The following is a 19,329-nucleotide window of genomic DNA, read 5'->3' as shown; positions in this document are numbered from 1 at the left end:
CCTTCACTCACTGGATTTTGGCAACCCCTACCTCCTGGTACTGTGCAATCTCTTGTTAGCACTCAATTCAAGAACATAAAGTTCTTCTCAATATCTTGCAAACACATACCGTTCACTGCATACATAACACTGTATGTAATTTGTGAAAGGTTTAATTTTTTAATCCATGACAATAAAAACACACAATAAAACCTAACAAATAGCTACATTAACTCTTTGTAATTGCCTGCATACCAAGCACATAGCCACATAGACCCTGTTGGTGCACACATACACACAACACAGCTAGTTTAAACATAGCATTGGCCTCACACTTTTATGGCTTTTACACTGCAACCAAGTATATCTAGCATATAACAGATTTATAACTGATTTATACTCGACCACTAATGCATAGTTGAATTGGCCTGCTACCTAGCACATGGCTAGGTTAAATCAATTGTATTGCTACAGTTTTCTATAACAACTGTTTAACTTAATATAAATACATGAGCACTTAGCGTACAGCCAGATTTCATTCTGTGCACTACTTACCTGTATACCAAACACATTAGGAGCTTTCTTGTAGTACTTTGCTCCTTACATCTGCATGAAAGATTAACTGACTTCTACACATGCCTAATTACGGCATAGTTCCATCACGTGCCTACATCCCTAGTAATTAGGGAAACTGTGAAACGCCAGAAGGAGAACCACCTGACTTTCACGAAATAGTTCAAGATTTGGCTTTTCAACCAACAACTTTGAAATAAAAGGAAAATTATAGCAATTGAATATAAACTGTGCACAGAAACATGGGCTTATCCACGACAGACATTTTTCAAAACTATTGGCACTACCTTCTGCGGGCATCTAAGCTGATTCAATGAACCTCTCCTGCGTGGTACGGAGCTGCACCTTTAATCTGAGTGAAATGCACCACCAAGAGCCAGGAAGTGACAACACCTTCAACCCCACTCTCCACCCCTCATTCCACAACCAGCTCCTCACTACTATAATCTTGCATCCTTACACCTCCAAGACTCTACGGATGACCTCCTAGGTTTAGTGTTCTTAACAGATTCAGACCAAATCCATCTTCTATCAACAACCATGCTGTTCATTTTTGCACTCCACAATCCGGGGGCTGCCCATATGACTGACCTGCTGGAGGTGGGGGTGTGTGTCCTGGGTCATGTGTTAAGGCTATGATCCCACTGAACTCCTACTGTGATCCTTTCTGATCCTGTAATAAGCCGGTAGTAACAGCTTTCCGTGGCACCTATAGGCACTTTCTTGCAGCGGATACCAGTGCCCGGCTGATCAACTTCATCCTGACAAAAATCGGAGACACTGTGCTAAAGAAAATCGCGCTGAACATTTGGGCTCGGATGATCCAAGATGGCCATCACAGTGACTATGTGAAAGTCGCGGAACAACGGAGACGTACTTGCACCATGCGTATACTTCCCGGGGCACCCGCACTGAGATCCTACCCCACAATGACACCCTGGTTGAAATTGGAGGTGGGCATAATCCTCCTATGGCTCCCCACTGTCGGGTGCCGGCAGCCGCACGGTGCGCGGACTATGAGGAACGCGCTGCCCTCACCTAAGACACTGCCAGGAGCCAGCGCTTGCAAGCAAAAGAGATCTGCCCCGGCACAACGCAGCCTGAGGTGCAGAGAAGCGGGAGCAACTTCATTCATGCCTGCGAGGTCATCGGACCTCTTGTATGAAGACCTGCATCTCTCCCCGTAAGTTAACTGCTATGAATCGGGAGCCGGGGAGCACGTTTTATTAATACTGCCCTTGTGCAGTGTAACTACTGGGTTGGGATCCCTCACTTCTCCCTCCTCTCCCCTTGGCACCTGAACCACACATAGAGGGTGCTCACTGGAGCCAGATGTCCTGCTGAGTGCCACCACTGTTACCAAGCTTTGGAAACGTTTGTCTGTGAGGAATCTTGCAAGCTTGCACTTCCTTACTTAAGAGCACCATAGTTGTTGGCCCACTGCAAAGGCCCTGTACTGTAACGTCTTGCCGTAATCCAGGTCTCTGCGTGAGGACAATTGTGACTGCCTGAGAGACTAGACGATGTTGATAATCTCTGTGCTCTGACTTACCTCCTTCTACCTTGACACACTTGGCGGAGTTTCCCCAAGCACTATATCCAATGGCCCTCACAATGTCTGGACTCTGAGTCCACACAAAAGCGCCACCTGGCACTGTGCCATGAGTAGACACTCACTTAACCCTTGCTACCCACGGTACTTTCAAAAACGTATTGGGGCATATACCCCTACTTGGGCTAAGCATCACTGCGCTCTGACGTCCTTCCTGCTGCTTCAACACACTTATTGGAGGTTCCCTGAGCACCACAACCTACGGCACCTGCAATGCTTGTACTTTGAGATCACATGAATGTGCTACTTTGCACAGCGCCACCGGGAGACACGCACGTAACCTGTACTACCTACAGAACATTTGAATACTTATTAGGGCATACACCCCAGCTTGTCTTGATTGCTGTCCGGAATAATGTCACCCACCAAAAACAAAGGAAAACCAACCATCATGGATTCGTTTTCCAGTCAAAGCAAACAAAGAGAGTCCCCACAGAGCACGGTTGTCGCATCCCAGAAAAAGTCCCACAAGAAGACCAGGTCCTGGCTGCAATAGGCATTTGAGATCCTCATTGAAGACAAAGATAGATCAGGTCAAAGTCGACGTCCAACTGCTCCGACTAGATGGCCGACATCTGTACTGCTGAGTATTTGGGACGTTCGATATCTGATCACTCCCCCTTAGTGATCACATGGAACATTAGGAACCCTAGACCCCCCCAATTCCGATGTAGCGCATGCCTGCTGGTGCCCTAACTGACGAAACTTTTAAAAACAAATTACAAGCCTCGCTCTCTGAATTCTTAGAGCACAATGTAGGGCGCATGTAAGAGTGGGGCACTATATGGGAAGCCATGAAGGTGGTGACCAGAGGAGAAATTATAGCTAGTGCTAGGGGTATCCATTGGACATTGCAGGAGGAGTTAGAAGCCATGGAGGAAAAGATCCGTAAACTGGAGGCCCGGCACACGGGCCTCCAGTTGGACGAAGAGACATTAGCCAAGACCCAGACTTTTTGCCTTCAGGTGTGGGAAAGGTTGTCTAAGTTTGACTACGTCACGCAAACCACCAAGGCACACGCAGAATGGGATAAACCCGGAAGGCTGTTGTCATGGCTTTGTAAATGAGAACATCCTAGACCTCTCACTAGTTGCTTACATGATGAATATGGGGGGGTCACATGGAGGTCCCAGAGTGTGATCAATGATATCTTTGTCATGTACTATTCTCAGCTATATAAACACAATAAACGGGTATCCCCTGGTATAGTGGCAGAGGTTCTCTACCTTATTCTACTACCGAGGCTTACAAACACACAGCAATCCCTACTAGACCAACCTATCACGGTGGAGGAGGTGAGAAAAGCAATTACATTGCTTACTACAAGTAAAACGACCATAGTGATGTGCTCCTCCCTGAATTCTATAAAGCATACAGCTCAGCGTTAGCTCTAGTGTTACTAAAGGTTTATGAAGCAGCATACGCTAAAGGCATGCTCCCGGCCAGTATGAGAGAAACCTTGGTAATCCCCATACCTAAAGCCGGGAAACCAATGGACATTTGTGACTCATTCCGCCCTCTTGCCATTATAAAATATGATATGAAAATACTGACCACAGTACTAGCGGAGCGGCTCTGTAAAGTTATTGCAGACCTGATACCCATAGACCAAACTGGGTTCGTCCCTGGCCATAGCACCTCTCTGAACCTCTGTAGAATACAACATATTATTGAACAAACCAACACAGGTACAGAGCACTGTGTTGTGGCATCACTTCACAAGATCAAGGCTTTCGACTCTGTTTACTGGGAATGGTTGTTAGCTGTGTTACAGAGCTTTGGGTTGGGAGAGAGTTTTGTTCGCTGGATAAGGCTGCTGTATTCCTCGCCTACAGCCAGGGTCAAGTCTGGTAGACATGCATCTGAAGTGTGAGACATTCAGCAGGGGACTCGTCAAGGTTGCCCACCGTCACCCATGCTGTATATATTGGCTCTGGAACCCATGGCCTACCTGCGCCAGGAATACCTTGAGGCGGGTATCATTGTAGGTGGTAGTAGACATCTTGTGTCATTATATGCTGAAGACGTCTTGCTCTAGCTGTGTGAACCACAACACAACCTACCAATGGTTGTAAATGTACTGGACAATTTTGCAACACTTTCTGGGATTTCCTTCAACAGAAAGAGGTCCTGCTTCTTTCCTTTGGCTGGTCTTTGTGGGGTGAGTGAAGCTGCTTTGCCGGAATTGGGACTCCCGTGGGAAACGTGCTCCTTTGGATACCTGGCACGTTCAGATCATGCATACTCCAGAGGACACATACGTAACACCCTTTGGGTGGTAAAAGGCCTTAAAAAAATCTATGTCCTTTTGGTCCTGATTGCTGCTTTCGCTCATGGGCAGAATAGCAATTATAAAAATGATTGTCCTCAATAGATTTTTGTATTACTTCACCAATGTCCTTTACTTTATCAAAGCCCCTTCTTTCGCCTATTAGACACACTGCTCAGAGGATTTTTATGGGGCCCTGCCTGACACAAAATTGCCCTTGCAGTATTGCGCTTGCCTTACAAAGAAGGCAGCATGCAATACCAACGTTGGAATTGTATTACTTGGTGGCTCAACTCAGCTTTGTAACAAAATGTTTATCCGACTATATCACTTCTGAGACGCTGTTACTACAGCAATTGGTAGCTCCAGCCCACCTCAATGACATGCTGTGGCTCCTGCCCAACTACTTACACTCTTTGCCATTACTTGTAGATGTGGTCCAGAACATTGAAGCTGCTCTAAATTTCATGTCCTTACTCGCCCAATGTCCCAATATGAATTACGTGTGTAGGAATAGAGAAGACCTTGCGGTTGCAAGGTGCTGGGAAGAATCAGGTATCTCCACTTGGGGAGATATGTTTTGAAGACAGTAAATTTGGGGACCTTGAAAACCTAGCCCAACAAACTGGCCTACCCAAAGGGCAATTTCTACAGTACATGAAAGTGGTAGGTGTGGCTAGACGTAAATGGAGTGGGTGGCCTACTGAACCAGAAGAAACTGAACTACGAACCCTGATGTTTACCCCGGAGGATGGCTAGAGGCCTGTCTACAGACTATACTGCTGCCTGCTGAACAGACCTAACCATTGGGGCACTAAATTGAAATTGCACTGGAAATCAGACTTGGGAACTGTCAAAGAGCGTGAGTGGGAATGGATACTCAGTTTTCCTAGAGTTGTATTTCGAAATGTTTGCCTTAAATTAATCCAAATAAATGTGCTCCATTGTACATACATGACACCCAGTAGAGTGGCTAAGTTCAACAAAGGCAAGCACCCGATCTGCCCTTGGTGACCTAATCCACATGTTCAGGTATTGTGGAAAGGTACAAGCATATTGGTCTCGCATCGAACAGGCTTGCAAAAGGGCAGGCGTTGCTAGATAAAACTGGGGCTCGATGGAATGCCTTCTCGGCGCATACCCTAGGAATGGCAACCACAAACATATCATTACATTTATGGATTTGACCTGCAATCTTGCTAAACGTCGCATTGCTGTGTCCTGGAAGTCAACGGGGGCCCACAATATAAAACAGTGGTACCGTGAACTTGAAATCTGGAGTGAAGCTGAAACTAATGTGTGGGCTAGATCATTACATAGTCTACATGAAACCATTGGGGACTCCTATGAATCTTGGAAAATGCTTGTTTACTCATCTGACGATAAGCCCACATGAACACTTTGTCACTTGGTAATTGTGTCTTCTTATGTGTACGTTTTCGGCACCCCCATCCCCCTCCTGAATCTAATTAAGTTCTATTGTCATCCTGTTACCCCTGCAGTACCCATGCTGATATACCTCTGCCACTGTATTTATTGAACCACTTGCTCAGTGTCAGAGCCTAGGTTAACATGCATGGGGAATTTTTCTTTGTTGTTTTGTTTGGTTCTAGTGTTTAATTATGTGTATTTTGAAGCATTTGGTCATGCGCTTCACCATATATTGTACAACTACCATTGCCTAATTGACTGCTGCAATCATTCTTTGTTTGTCAAAATCAATAAACAAAAAATAAAAAATGACTTACCTGCCCAGTCGGTACCAACCACAAACAACAGAGATTTTCATATTGACACTCAGGTAACAGGCACCCGACTTTCATCCATCAACACCATAGGTTTCTGTATCTGCCTTCCCGCTATCCAACTAACACAACCTGCCTTCCTTTCTTACGGAACCATGCTCAGTGAGGCCAACATTATTGGCAGAAGAGTGCTGTATGTAAAAAAAGAGAGGGTGTTTCACAATCTAGTCCCCAGGGGTTTCCTGTACGCAGGTGGCCAGGGAAAGGCCATCGCTTTTGGATCCCAACACTGGGGGTGGACAAGCGAGGGAGGATCACCTGGGTAGGAGGGGAGAGAAGCACCTGATTGTGAGACATAGTATCCCCCTTTTTCCACAACCCATCTAACCCCTATCCCTGCTTATTGTATGGGAAAATAAAGCTCCATAATTCCTCCCTACTTCACATTGACAACATTACTGAGCCAAGTAAGATGAGGAATGAGGCCAGAAAGATTACATCTACTGACTTGCAATGGCTCTGCCCCTTTAATGAGACCAGGCAGAGTCAGGCACGTAATCCTAACTATACACACCTGCTACTTGTTAACACTCCCTGTCAGGATAAAAAGTGGTGCACACAGGCACGCTCTGAGCGAGGCTGGGTACAAGAAGGAGCAGCTCTTTTGAGGATGAGAACCAGGCTATGGAAGTTGGAAGGCCAAGGGACTGATCGGGAGTTGCGAAGAACAAGAGAATTCCACACTTTGGGAAGCCATAAGCGTCCAAGGACTAAAACCGAGTGAGCGGAAAGGAGAAACCTTCAAGATGCTTCAAATCGGCCCGCTACCCTCCCGGGTGAACGACAGAGTTGGGGGGAGCAGAGAAGGCGTTGGTAACGGCCTTGACGGTTACATGAAAAACACCCAATTAACATGACTGGTGAGTTATCGAAGGCAACAAAAGTCCCGTTTGTGTTAAAATCAAAAGTAACGGAAACAAATTGTAAGGTTGCGCGTGTGCCGGTAAAACGCGTATTGGAAAGGACAATTGCTGAATTGTAAGGAAAGTATACAAAGTAACAGAGCGATCCTGTGGGGCGGAATCGCACATTCGAAAGACTCTGTGAATGTTCTGAGTTGAAGTGTATTAAAACGGGAACCGAAGGCAAGAAAGTAACCACGATCGCGAATGAAAGTTTAATAAGTGAAAAGCAAAGTATGTGAACTTTGAAAGAGGCCTAGAGGGCAAAGTAAAGAGAATGGGAAACTACACGCACCAAGAGGCATTGCTGTTGCGAGATGAGAATGATTGTTAAATTGTTTAAATAGAGGTCGAAGTGTCATGCAGATGTCTACGTAAAATCCTTGCAGTTTTTAAAGTCTTTAACAGTAAAATGATATAAAGACAAAACGTGGGGAAGGGAATCCTTACAAAGAGAAAGACAGGCTTGAGGCCGGCAGAGGGAAGCCTGTGTTCAATTGTGCCAAAGTAATAGTCAAGAGCAGAACTGTGTATTTGAGACAAGGCGGACAAAGCCTAAGGAACTGATAGAATTGCCAAAAGCTTGAAGCCCAAGCCTGAACTGTTGAATAGTACCAGTAAGCCAAAATGTGCAAGACTGATAGAACTGTGCCATCCACCCTTCCTTTTTAAGAAACTCTCGAGACCCCGTGCTGCTGAATGTGGGTAAGGGAGTTGTTACCTAAGCCATTCAGACATTTCTTTTAAGACACTATTTTTGCTTTTGTATTCCCTGAACACATTTGTCATTTGAGAAGGAGGACAAGGTTAGTTTTGTTAGTATAGGCCTTTTTATTTTGACTAGACTGACTTGGACTTGTTATTTGTTTAATGGTCGGGACTACTCCCATTCTAGAGTTAGGGCCAGTTAGAAATTCTACCAACCCAACCACAAATACCAAATAAACGTTTTCTAAACTTAAATCTATTGTGCCTGCGTCTACTATAGATAACATGCCTTCTTTACCTATTTAAGACCACTTTACATTACATACTGAGGTCAGTATCGACTCCCCACCTAACCTGAGACTGGGCAATCTGATCCCCACTGTTTCCTCCTCTGGTTACTTGTATATCCATTGCAGACTATGGCTCTACCTCTCCTGTTGTTAGATCCCCACTCCTTTTTTTCTGTGCTCCCTAACCTTATTCTTCCATCTATAATTATAAAGCACTCTGTTGCTTCCCGGAGCTAGGTCTGCACTCAGTAGCCTAATAATAACAATAATAATAATAATAGCAGTGATGTGCAGGTTCACCAACCACTTTCCTGGCCAATCCACTGCAAACGATGAAGGTAGACAATTAAGGTTTCCCATTACTAATTACCCAATTTTTTCCCGCTTGTAGCCTTCTCCCATCATCTTAAATACGTATATGGAGCTTTGTGGGTACCACTGGAATCATTGCCCGCTGGTATTCAAATGATATCACGCTAACCGGCACAGGTAGTATATAGCTCAGTGGCAATGCGCAAGGCGGCGCAAGGCGACACAGAGCAACACAGGTTCGAAACCTGGGTCCGTGCTCAGAAACCTCTTCGGTATTAAGCGCATTATAAATAACCAATTATAAAATAAAAATACCTTCAGGTTTGACGAGCTATTCAGACAATCGGGGGACTGTCTCAGGGCTCGTAAAACTGGATGGCTGTCATGGCTCCACAAGACTGAATTCTACCTTCACCACGCAAGTGAGTGTTGTCTCTCAGTTCAGCAATGGTTCCTGATGGACTCAAACCAAGGCAGGTGAACCTTAATCTTTTGATGCCTCCCCTTCTCCTGGGGGCCTAGAGTGCCGGCACAAAAATAAAATGTTCTCCTGGGGGATTCCCAGGACTTTTGGGGGCAGGGAGACAGTTCCCGCCCACCAACTCTTCTCCAAATTAGAATGTCAACATCTGCCTGGTAACAGAAGTTTATCTATGCATCGCAGGACACTCAAAGGGTTCGGCATCCTCATCAATCCGGCCAGTTCCAGCTCCATCTTTTGAGGAAACCTCAAGTGGTCCATTTTAGAAGGTCACTCCAAGCTCATGCGTTATCGAGGTTTGGCCGCGTGATAAGCTGTGCTGTACTGAAACCTTCTTACACGTTTGATCACGTGACACCAATTCCATTGACTCCTCTTAGAAGCTCGGTCCTTTTACTGTTGGCTGCTAGTCCATCCACTGTAACCTGCCTTCTTACCTTACAGCCAAGCTAGCTCCTTCTGCTGGTAGCAAAGTAAACTGAATTTGGTCCAGTTGGAAGTAGGTGGCTCTAGCTATCATAAACAGAGACAACTCTCTTCACTGGAAAGCCCCCTGATTGTGGAGGTCCATTCTCTGTTATTGAATTATTTCTGGGATATCTTAGTTTCAGGAATAAGTTCAAAGCTTACCTGTTAGGATCATCTCCACGTTAAGCTCCCCCAAGGCCCCGCCACCTTGGTTAATTTTATACTCTTCTAAGTTTTTATTGTACAAGTTGTATGTTCTGTGTTTAGCACTATGATAGCTGGGCCCACGTTGAATAAGTTGATCATACAAAAAAATGGGAAACAATATATTAAGTACGAGTTTAACCTAAACCTCTGGGTTTCTGAAAAGGTGCTCATTAAAAAATTTTTTTAAAGAGTTAAAAAGATGTTTTTCAATGAAAACAGAGAGGGAGAGCATTCATATGAAAGAGAGTGGTGGAAGAGAGAGAAGTTAGAGGGCTGTGAACTTTGTTTTAATTTTCCCAAATGTCACACGACTCACAAAACAGACTATAAAGCACAATGTGTTTGCTCTGGAAAACCGGTCTTACTTGTTATAATAAAACAGTAGCTTGTACTGGATTTTCTTCACAGGGAGAGCGCCGCGAAAAAAGGTACAAAAGAGAGGATACAAACTTATATCAAGCACATCCAGTAAATAAGGAATTGCAGAGGTTGTGCAAATAGCGCTTGCTTAGGCAGAGCAAGCCACTTTGTAGCATGTTAGTAACATCCATGGTTTTTAACCAATTTAATGTCACTCAATGCACCATTGCCTAAATCACCGGCGCTGGGATTCAAGCCTAGCTAGGACCTGGAGTGTGAACACAGATCTCTGCAGCAAATGGTTATCTCACTGAGCTGTCTAACCTGAATTCGATGATAGCTCACAAACATAAGCGAAACATTCGGTTTTTGTATAATGCTTGATTTAATGGTTCCCATTTTATTGTGCTCGGAAGGATGAAGACCTGAGACAGCCATACTGCGATTCGAACCTTTTATTTATTTTTATTTATTTTATTTTATTACATTTGTTATACGCCCAGACCCGGGGGTATCACGGCGTAGTTACAGACAATGGGATAATGCAATCTTATAATGATCAAAGAGGTGTACAGGTATAACAATCAAGAAATATACAATAGTAGGAATCAATAAAATACACTAATATACAAAGCAGTCAGGTGAAATAGTTGATTGGAGGGGATTAGTGCACTGCTTCAATTAGAACTTGTTGAAGAGCCAAGTCTTCAGGAGGCTTTTGAATTTGGGGAATGAGGTTTCATTCATAATGTGGGTAGGTAGCGCATTCCAATATCTGGGGGCCAGTGTTTTGAAGCTGCTGCCCCCTGCTTTCTCTCTTTTGTATCTGGGGGTTTCAAGGAATGCGTTTTTGTTGGACCTGAGGAGTCTGGTCTGGGGCTTCATCATGACTGTGTTGTTGAGGTATATGGGTGCTTTGTTAGCCCTGCATTTGTGGGTGATGCACAGGGTTTTAAATTGAATTCTGGCTTGTATGGGGAGCCAGTGGTGGTCTCTTCTGGTGTTGGATATATGTTCAGATTTTTTGATGCCTAAAGCTGCTCTGAGGGCTTTGTTTTGCATGAGTTGAAGTTTAGCTATGTTGGCTTTGGAGGTGCCAAGGAATAGGATATTACAATAGTCTAGCTTAGACAGTATGAGTGCTCTGGCTAGAGTAACACAGTTGCTGGTAGAGAGGAATTTACGACTGAGGGAGATGAGTTTAGAGGTGTAGGAAGTGGATGAGGCTAGTGTGTTTACTTGTTTAGACATGGATAGTGTGGCATCTAAGTACACGCCGAGGGTCTTGACTTGTTTAAGAACAGGGATAATGGTTCCATCGATGGTGAATGATTTAAAGGCGGGCTCAAGGGTGTTAATTTTGCTGGAGGAGCCTAGTATGAGGAGCTCGGTTTTGTCGTCGTTGAGACAGAGGCTGTTGTTAGCCATCCAGTTTTGGATGAGTGAGTAGATTTGGTTAACCAGGAGGGAGTCTTGTTCATGGTTGCCTGAGAGAGGAATGAGGATTTGGGTGTCATCAGCGAAGTTAGTATAGATGACACCCAGGGCATCCAGGGCTGCAAATAAAAGCTTGGTATAGGCATTGTACAAAGTGGGGGATAGGCAGGAGCCTTGCGGCACACCTGCAGGGACAGACACTGGGTCTGCTGATTCTTTGCCGATGGATACTCTGGAAGTCCTATCAGCCAAGAAGGATTTGATCCAGTTGGTAGCGTTCTGAGCTAGGTTGAAGTTGTTTGCTAGAGTGTTACAGAGTTTGTCGTGGTCGACCAGATCGAAGGCCGCTGAGAGGTCCAAGAGCATCAGAAGGCAGAGTTTACCTGCTTCTCTGGTGGCATCCATTTGGATCTTCAGATCGAGAAGGGCTGTCTCTGTGCTGTGGTTGGGGCGGAAACCTGACTGGCGGTCTCCTAGTAGGTGATGTTGTTCCAAGTGGTTCTGAATTTGGCAGTAGGCTATTTTGTCGATTATTTTTAAGAGAAATGGGACCGTTGTGATAGGTCGGTAGTTAGTGGGTATTGTTGGGTCCAGGGAAGGTTTTTTTAGAAGTGGTGTCACCCAGGCTTTTTTGATACTGGTGGGGACTATGTTAGTGAGGAAGGAGGCGTTGATGAATTCAGTGATGATAGGTGTGAGAGTGGGGGCGCATAGTTTGACTAGATGGGATGGGAATTGGTCTTCCTTGCAGTTGGAGGCTTTGAGTTTCGTTATAGTGTCAAAGACTTCTTTGTTGGTCACTGGTGAGAATTGGAATGGGGGACCAGTAGTGGCGTTTGAGGTGGTCGTTGATATTGTGGGAGGAGTTTTGTCAGCAAGGAGTATTTTTTTACTATCGATTTTATTTTGAAGTAGGAGGATTTTGGATGAGAGTGCGTTTTGAATGGTGGTGCACCAATCTTTGCTAGCGTTTGAGGGTGCTGAGATTTGACAGGGGTTTTCGAGCTCTCTAAGAATGGTAAAGAGTTCTTTGCTGTCTGAGGACGCGTTGGCAATGCGGAGGTTGAAAGCATTGGCTTTTTGAGTGATTATTGCTGATTTGTAGGTTTTGTTGGCTTCGGCGAAGGCTGATGCCGATTCTGGGGTGTTGTTTTTCTTATGAAGGTGTTCAAGTGATTTTTTTGTGCGTCTTAAGGCTATAAGTTCTTCATTAAACCAAAAGAAGGAGCGTTTATCAGGTCTACGGGTTTTGGTGGTGATGGGTGCAAGTAGGTCGATGGTTTGGGTGAGGCATTGTTGGTATTGTTCTGCTAGGTAGGAGGGGTTGTTGGTACCTAGAACCATATGGGCAAAGGAGGCACTCAGGGCTGGAGTGAGTTTGTCGGAGGAGAGCTTTTTGATATTTCTAGTCTCAAATGTTTCTGGTTTTTTTGGGGTGATGTGTTCGGTACTGGCGTTGTCTATGGTGAAGTTGATTGCATAGTGGTCTGACCAGTTGATTGGGAGGATGGAGTCAATGGTGACTCGAGAGTTAAGAGTGAGAAGCCAGTCTAAGGTTCTTCCTTTTGAGTGGGTGGGTTTATCTACCAGTTGTATGAAGTTCATCTCTGTCATGGCTGTATAGAATGTAGATGCTTCTATGTCGAGGGGGTCATTGTATCCTAGATTAAAGTCACCGAGGACTATGCATTTGGTTTTAGGCTTGATGAGGGGCGTTAGGAGTAGTGGGATGTCCAAGTCAGGGTGTGTGTTTTTGTTAGGTGCTCTGTACACCACTAGTAGGTTGGTGGAGCTTTTAGGGTTGGAGGTATACTTGACTAATAGGAGTTCATAACCTTGAATCTGTTCTATTGGACATTCTCTGATTTCCAGGGAGGTTTTGGCTATTATGGCAACTCCGCCTCCTTGGGTGTTTGTCCTGTCTGTTCTCAGGATGCTGAATCCTGGGGGTATAGCAAGGGCTAGAAGTGGTCCTGCTGCTGGGTGAAGCCAGGTTTCAGTGACCACCAGCATATCAAGGTGTTGGTCTTCTATGAGGTCATGGATATCTATAGCATGGGCACCTAGTGAACGGGCATTGATGAGTGTAGTTTTGAGGGTGGAGGTGGGGGCAGGGGGTGGTGTGTTACCTTCGATGGGGGAAGAGTCAGTGGTTTTGTTATTGGTTTGGTGTTTGAGTGGAGCGTTATGGAATCTTTTGTGTTGGAAATTAGTAGGTGTGGTGTTTAGTTTGGTCAGTGTATTGGGTGAAGTGGTGAGTGTGGTATCTCGTAGGGACATTTTGGTTCTAGACATGAGTCTATAGAGTCTTTCAATGCCCAGGATGGGTGAGGTTGTGTCATTAATGCAGCTAGGTATGGTGTGATGGTGTGTAGGCGGGTTAGGACTAAGGCACGGGATGTCTGAGGTTGCTTCCTTCTTGATGGTGATGGGTGTAGTGTGGGCCTGAGAAGATGGTATGGGGAAGGGGGGAAGTGTAGGGAGGAAAGGGGTGGGGCAGGGGATGGGGAAGTGGCGTGGACAACCTGGTCTAACTAATCCATTGCCAACCTTGATGAAGTGTCCTCTGGTGCATGGTGTAATGTTAGGGACTATACAAAAAGGGAACATGATGATGGTGAGGAGTGCTAGCATTATATTGGTGGGTGCTGGGTGGGTAGCGCTAGGGTTCAGTGAGCTGTCTGGGCACCTGGAATGGGGGCACTAATCCAGTACAGGCAGGCTGTGCTCTAGTACAGTTGCAGCGTCCGCCTGGGTAGCTAGTAGGGTGCACGGGCAGTGGGTCACCTGGAATTGATATTGGCAATCAGACAGGGAAGCATAGGTCACTAGCGGTATGCAAGGCGATGGGGCGCCTAGGTTTGATTCTAGCAGTTCAAGGCTCAAAACATGGCAGTGTGCACAGGCAGTGGGTCACCTAGGTATGATTTTAGCAGTTCAAAGCATAAAACATAGCAGGGTGCACAGGCAGTGGGTCACCTAGATTTGATTTTAGCAGTTAAAGGCTCAAAACATAGCAGGGTGCACAGGCAGTGGGTCACCTAGATTTGATTTTAGCAGTTCAAAGCATAAAAACATAGCAGGGTGCACAGGCAGTGAGTCACCTAGAATTGATTTTAGCAGTTCAAAGCATAAAACATAGCAGGGTGCACAGGCAGTGAGTCACCTAGAATTGATTTTAGCAGTTCAAAGCATAAAACATAGCAGTGTGCACAGGCAGTGGGTCACCTAGGTTTGATTTTAGCAGTTCAAAGCATAAAACATAGCAGGGTGCACAGGCAGTGGGTCACCTAGATTTGATTTTAGCAGTTAAAGGCTCAAAACATAGCAGGGTGCACAGGCAGTGAGTCACCTAGATTTGATTTTAGCAGTTCAAAGCATAAAACATAGCAGGGTGCACAGGCAGTGAGTCACCTAGAATTGATTTTAGCAGTTCAAAGCATAAAACATAGCAGGGTGCACAGGCAGTGGGTCACCTAGATTTGATTTTAGCAGTTAAAGGCTCAAAACATAGCAGGGTGCACAGGCAGTGAGTCACCTAGATTTGATTTTAGCAGTTCAAAGCATAAAACATAGCAGGGTGCACAGGCAGTGAGTCACCTAGATTTGATTTTAGCAGTTAAAGGCTCATAACATAGCAGGGTGCACAGGGGGTGGATGGGTGACCTAGAGTCGGATTAGTTAGCATAGTAAGGAGTTGCATTATATGGCAAGTTGGGGATTGTGCTTTGCTAGAGGAGGGGCTGTGTGTGGGAGCAAAAAGGTATAGAGTTCCAACTTTGAGTAGTCAATTATGTGGTACAGTAGCAGTGGCAGCTTACCTAGAGCGGGGAGGGCAGAGGTGCGGGTCCCAGGCTCAGGCTCCTTTTGTACTGGTACAGGGCTGGTTTTCCACACTACCAGATGTGGGGCTGGTTCCGAGAGCGCGTCACAGAGCGCAAACAGGAGCAAACAGGCTCGACTGGCCTTAAGAGGCCTTTGGATGGCCGCCGGCTCTTCCGCCTGCCGGCGGATGTTTGTATTTTCGTATGAGATACAAACGCGCGTTGCTTAGCAACGAAGAGGCGTCTGAGCCTCGTTTTCGTGCCGCATCGCGCCCGACATTTTGAAATTGGTATATGTCGGCGCGTGCGGTCCCAGGGAGACACTGGGGGCCAGGGAAGCCGTGGAGGTGATGGGGTGCCCAGGCAGGGCTGGATGCAGCATTTGTTTGTGGCTGCAGGCGGGGGGGGGCAGGTTGCTTCGTAGGTGCAGCGTGCTCCTTACGGGGACCTCCTCGCTGGGTCCTCTTTGTTAGATCCTCGTTCCTGGTGGGTGGGTGTGGGGGCTCATGCCCTCTTTGAAGTGTAAGCTGGCCACATGTCTGAGTCAAGCGCCTAACCTATGAGCTACACACCGTTCATGAATATAAATGTTGCTTACACAGATTATAATAGGCTTTTGAAAATTGTTTTAAAAAAACTACAAACATACAACTTTTCATCTATTTTACCGCCAAGCGTAAAAGGAGAACACTGTGGGACTGGCTTAACTAAAAGGTTGGCATGAAATCTTAGGGTCTTTCATGCACAGAGCAGGTGCAATCACCACAAAATACAGATATATCCTAAAAAAAAAAGCGCGCACCCGAGCCTTTCTTAAACTCAAGGCCTAGGTCTCAAGCAATCAGTAGCACAAGTTCATACCTTAATGGTGTAGCGTCTCCACTGGGACCGATGCTGATGGATGTCCTCCGGAATCCCCAACAGTAGAGGAAAGGTTAAGCAGCCCTGCACACAAAACACAGTATTATAAACCCTGCTAAGAGTTGCATTGCTAAGAATAAATAAATAAATAAATAAATAAATAAATAAATAAATGCCCCACCGTGGGGTAAACTATATCATAAATACCAAGCAAGACTGGGCATAAAATGTACTACGTAAAACAACGCCCTTGCATGAACCAGGCAATAAGTACCGTCACCGAATCCAATAGGAATTCAGTTCTTAAATAGAATGCAACAATATTTTTAAATTTTTTTCCTGGATAAATGTAGCAGAAATATGGGTGCAGAACAGTGTGCACACACAATCATTCTTTCATACGGTCTAGGGTTCTACAAAGTTGTTTACACTGCATCAAAAGTCGTGATCCTTTTTGAACATTGTGGCCCTAGAGAACAGAGTAATTATAATTGCTTATTTGTATAGCGCTTATACACAAGTGAAGTGTTTCAAAGCGCTTCAAGGCGGTAAGGCAGCAAGGGAAAAACAATAGTCATTCTTAGGCCTTGAAGTTTCCGAATGATCTAACACAGAGTTACTAGCGTACTAGGCCTGACTGCATTTCTCCTAGTGCAAGTGCATGAAGTGTTTCAGGTGCAACCAGATATGGGAGGGAAGACCAAGGGGGAACCAGACAGAACTTACTAGGCCTAGTAAATTCAGGTCATGCAAGTGTACAGACGGAGGTGCAAGGGAGGGGGCAGGGGGAAACAAGTGCGCCTAGTCCAGCAGGGCCCATGGTCAAGTGCATAGATCTACATCACTCATGGAACTTATGCTGACGTGCAGTGGGGGTTACCCCTCTCATGGAACAAAAACTCAAAGTGCAGTAGTGCACAGCATAGCGAAGAGGCCCGGAGGCAAGGGCAAAGACTAGTGGGGGAACCTGGGACCTGTGAGGCTCTGGAGGGGAGCCAGGCGACCAGTCAGCACAACTGAGCAGGGTTAGGGGAGAGATGGAGCAGTGAAGCTGGAGAGAAAGAGAGGGGAGGTTAGCAAGGGAGAGGGAGAGAAAGAGGAAGAGAAAAGGAAGGACTTCAGCAGTTTCCCAGAATTTAGGGCATTCCGGCTCAATGCAGAGAGAGGCAGGGAGGTTGTTCCAGAGGGAGACACCTGCAGAGGATAAATATCTACCCCCAAATCTCTGCTTGGAAAAACGGCTCACACGCAGAGAGTTGGAGGAGGCCGAGCTGAGGGCTCTAGAAAGAGTATTTAGGAAGAGAGCATTGTAAATAGTGCGGGCATGGCCCCAGAAAGCCTTGTGGAGTATGCAGAGTGTCTTGAACTTGATCCTAGCAGCCACGGGGAGCCAGTGAAGGCATTTCAGTGCCAGAGAGATGTGGTCCCTGGGCTTGAAGCGAATGGTAAGTCTTGCGGTTGTGTTCTGGATTAGTTGTAGGGGGCGGAGAGTAGAAGTAGGTAGATTGAGAAAGAGGCTGTGCAGTAGTCCAGCCTAGAGAGAACCAGGGTTCTGGGGATGGTGAGCCTTTGGGAGAAGGTGAGCAAAGGTAGAGTACCTCTGTGGAGGTGCAGATGTCCGAGATGTGAGAAGGGAAGGAGAGAGTGGAGTCAAAAATGACTGCAAGGTTTTTTGCCTCACTGGCAGGTAAGGGCGCAGAAGCCAAGGGAGGCGGCCAGTGGCAAATTGGGAAAGCGGGGGCCTGGGTCCCATGAGGATGATCTCAGTCTTACTGGCACTGAGGCAGAGATCGTTAGCAGCATACGAAGACTGAATTGCGGACATACAGTCAGGAATGAGCGAGGAGGAGGAAGAGGCCGAGGGTAGCCTGAAGGAGAGCTGTGCGTCATCCGCAAACACTGAAAGTTAGGGTTGAAGGTAGAGATCAAGTGGGACAGAGAAGCCATGTAGACGTTGAAGAACCATGGGGATATGTTAGATCCCTGGGGGACACCACAAGTGGAGAAAGTGATAGTGGAGAGAAAGGACCCAAGTTTCACCTGGAAGAATGGTTAGAGAGAAAGGAGGCAAGCCACGCCAGAGCCAGATCTGTGATGCACAGGGTATCATGGAGATGGGGATCAGGATGTTGTGGTTAACAGTGTCAAAGGCAGAAGAGAGATCGAGAAGAATGAGGATAGAAGGAGATTTAGAGTCAAGATTTGAGAGCAGGTTTTCACTGGTGTTCAGAACAGCAGTGTCTGTGCCTCTGGATGCTCTAAAGCCAAACTGATGGTCATGGAAACAAATAACAGATTCATACCTTTCATTACTTCTCTCTCCCAGGCGGGAGAGTTATGAGTTAATAATTACTTTTTGTTTTTCCGCCAAAGCGGCAGCGCCACGCTTGCATCTCCCCCAGGTCAGAGCTCCTTCTTGATGGTGGCCACACCGCTTTCACTCCCTTCCCCCGAAGAGGGAGGTTCATGTTTTCTTTTGTTCTTTTATTGAGGCGGTGAGCACACGCCGCTGTCGCTCCCCCAAGTGGGAGATGTATTTTCATTTTATTTTCTGTTGGCTGCGAGCATGCCACTTACACTGCCCCAGTCAGGTGTGTTGGAGCAATGTGACGGCAGTCCTCACACCCCACTCCTCCATCCGGCGGGAGACCCATCCAAAGCAGTGGATACACCTTGGCCACTTTCCCGCCCCCGACTGGAGAGTCAATCATGGGGCACTCTGCGGCACCACACCACGGGCCGCATCTTCACTCCCACTGCTGGAGCTAGTGCCAGAGAAGCTACAACCACAGTGCACCATGTTGGGCGTGAGGGGGCTCCGGAAGCTGGTCTGAGGCGACGCTGGGCATGTCCTGCCTCCCCGCTACAGGGTGCCGACAACGCATCCTATGTCCTTTCCTTTCCTTTTTTTAAATTTTCTTTCCAGAGGATGCCCCAGCATCACGTGGGGCCAGAGAACCTTGTCACCAGATGTTAGGGGTCCGGGGTCTCTGACCCCCACATGGTGAGTATGTCCTGGAGGGCACGGCGGCCTGGTAGGGCCACGGCCTGGATGGCAGCATGTAGCTGCAATGACCACTCTGACAAAGGCTTGGTCTCTAATTGCCAAGCAGAAGACCGCTCAGCAGCTTTATTATTGCGGGTCACATGCACACGCATGTGACTCAGCACAAGCCCTATGGCTTGTTGCTGACGTTACAACATCTATGAAACAGAAGTGGTTTCTTTACCTCAGTATATT

At 46.4% G+C, this 19,329-nt stretch overlaps 1 protein-coding gene across 4 annotated transcripts in view; it reads right to left on the bottom strand.

Moving 5' to 3' along the window:
• LOC138471918 (ectonucleoside triphosphate diphosphohydrolase 8-like) overlaps window positions 1–19,329 on the bottom strand; it is a 222,317-nt gene that overhangs the window by 176,480 nt on the left and 26,508 nt on the right. For all 4 annotated transcript variants that reach the window (XM_069609790.1, XM_069609788.1, XM_069609791.1 and 1 more), the window contains exon 2: window positions 16,089–16,172. The gene's annotated coding sequence lies outside the window, so the exon portion shown is untranslated. The remainder of the gene's footprint in view (window positions 1–16,088; window positions 16,173–19,329) is intronic.

The sequence above is a fragment of the Ambystoma mexicanum genome, chromosome 8 (genome assembly GCF_040938575.1).
Source record: "Ambystoma mexicanum isolate Mex_15411 chromosome 8, UKY_AmexF1_1, whole genome shotgun sequence".
NCBI classification, from domain to species: domain Eukaryota; kingdom Metazoa; phylum Chordata; class Amphibia; order Caudata; family Ambystomatidae; genus Ambystoma; species Ambystoma mexicanum.
This window is presented reverse-complemented; position numbering and strand designations above follow the sequence as displayed.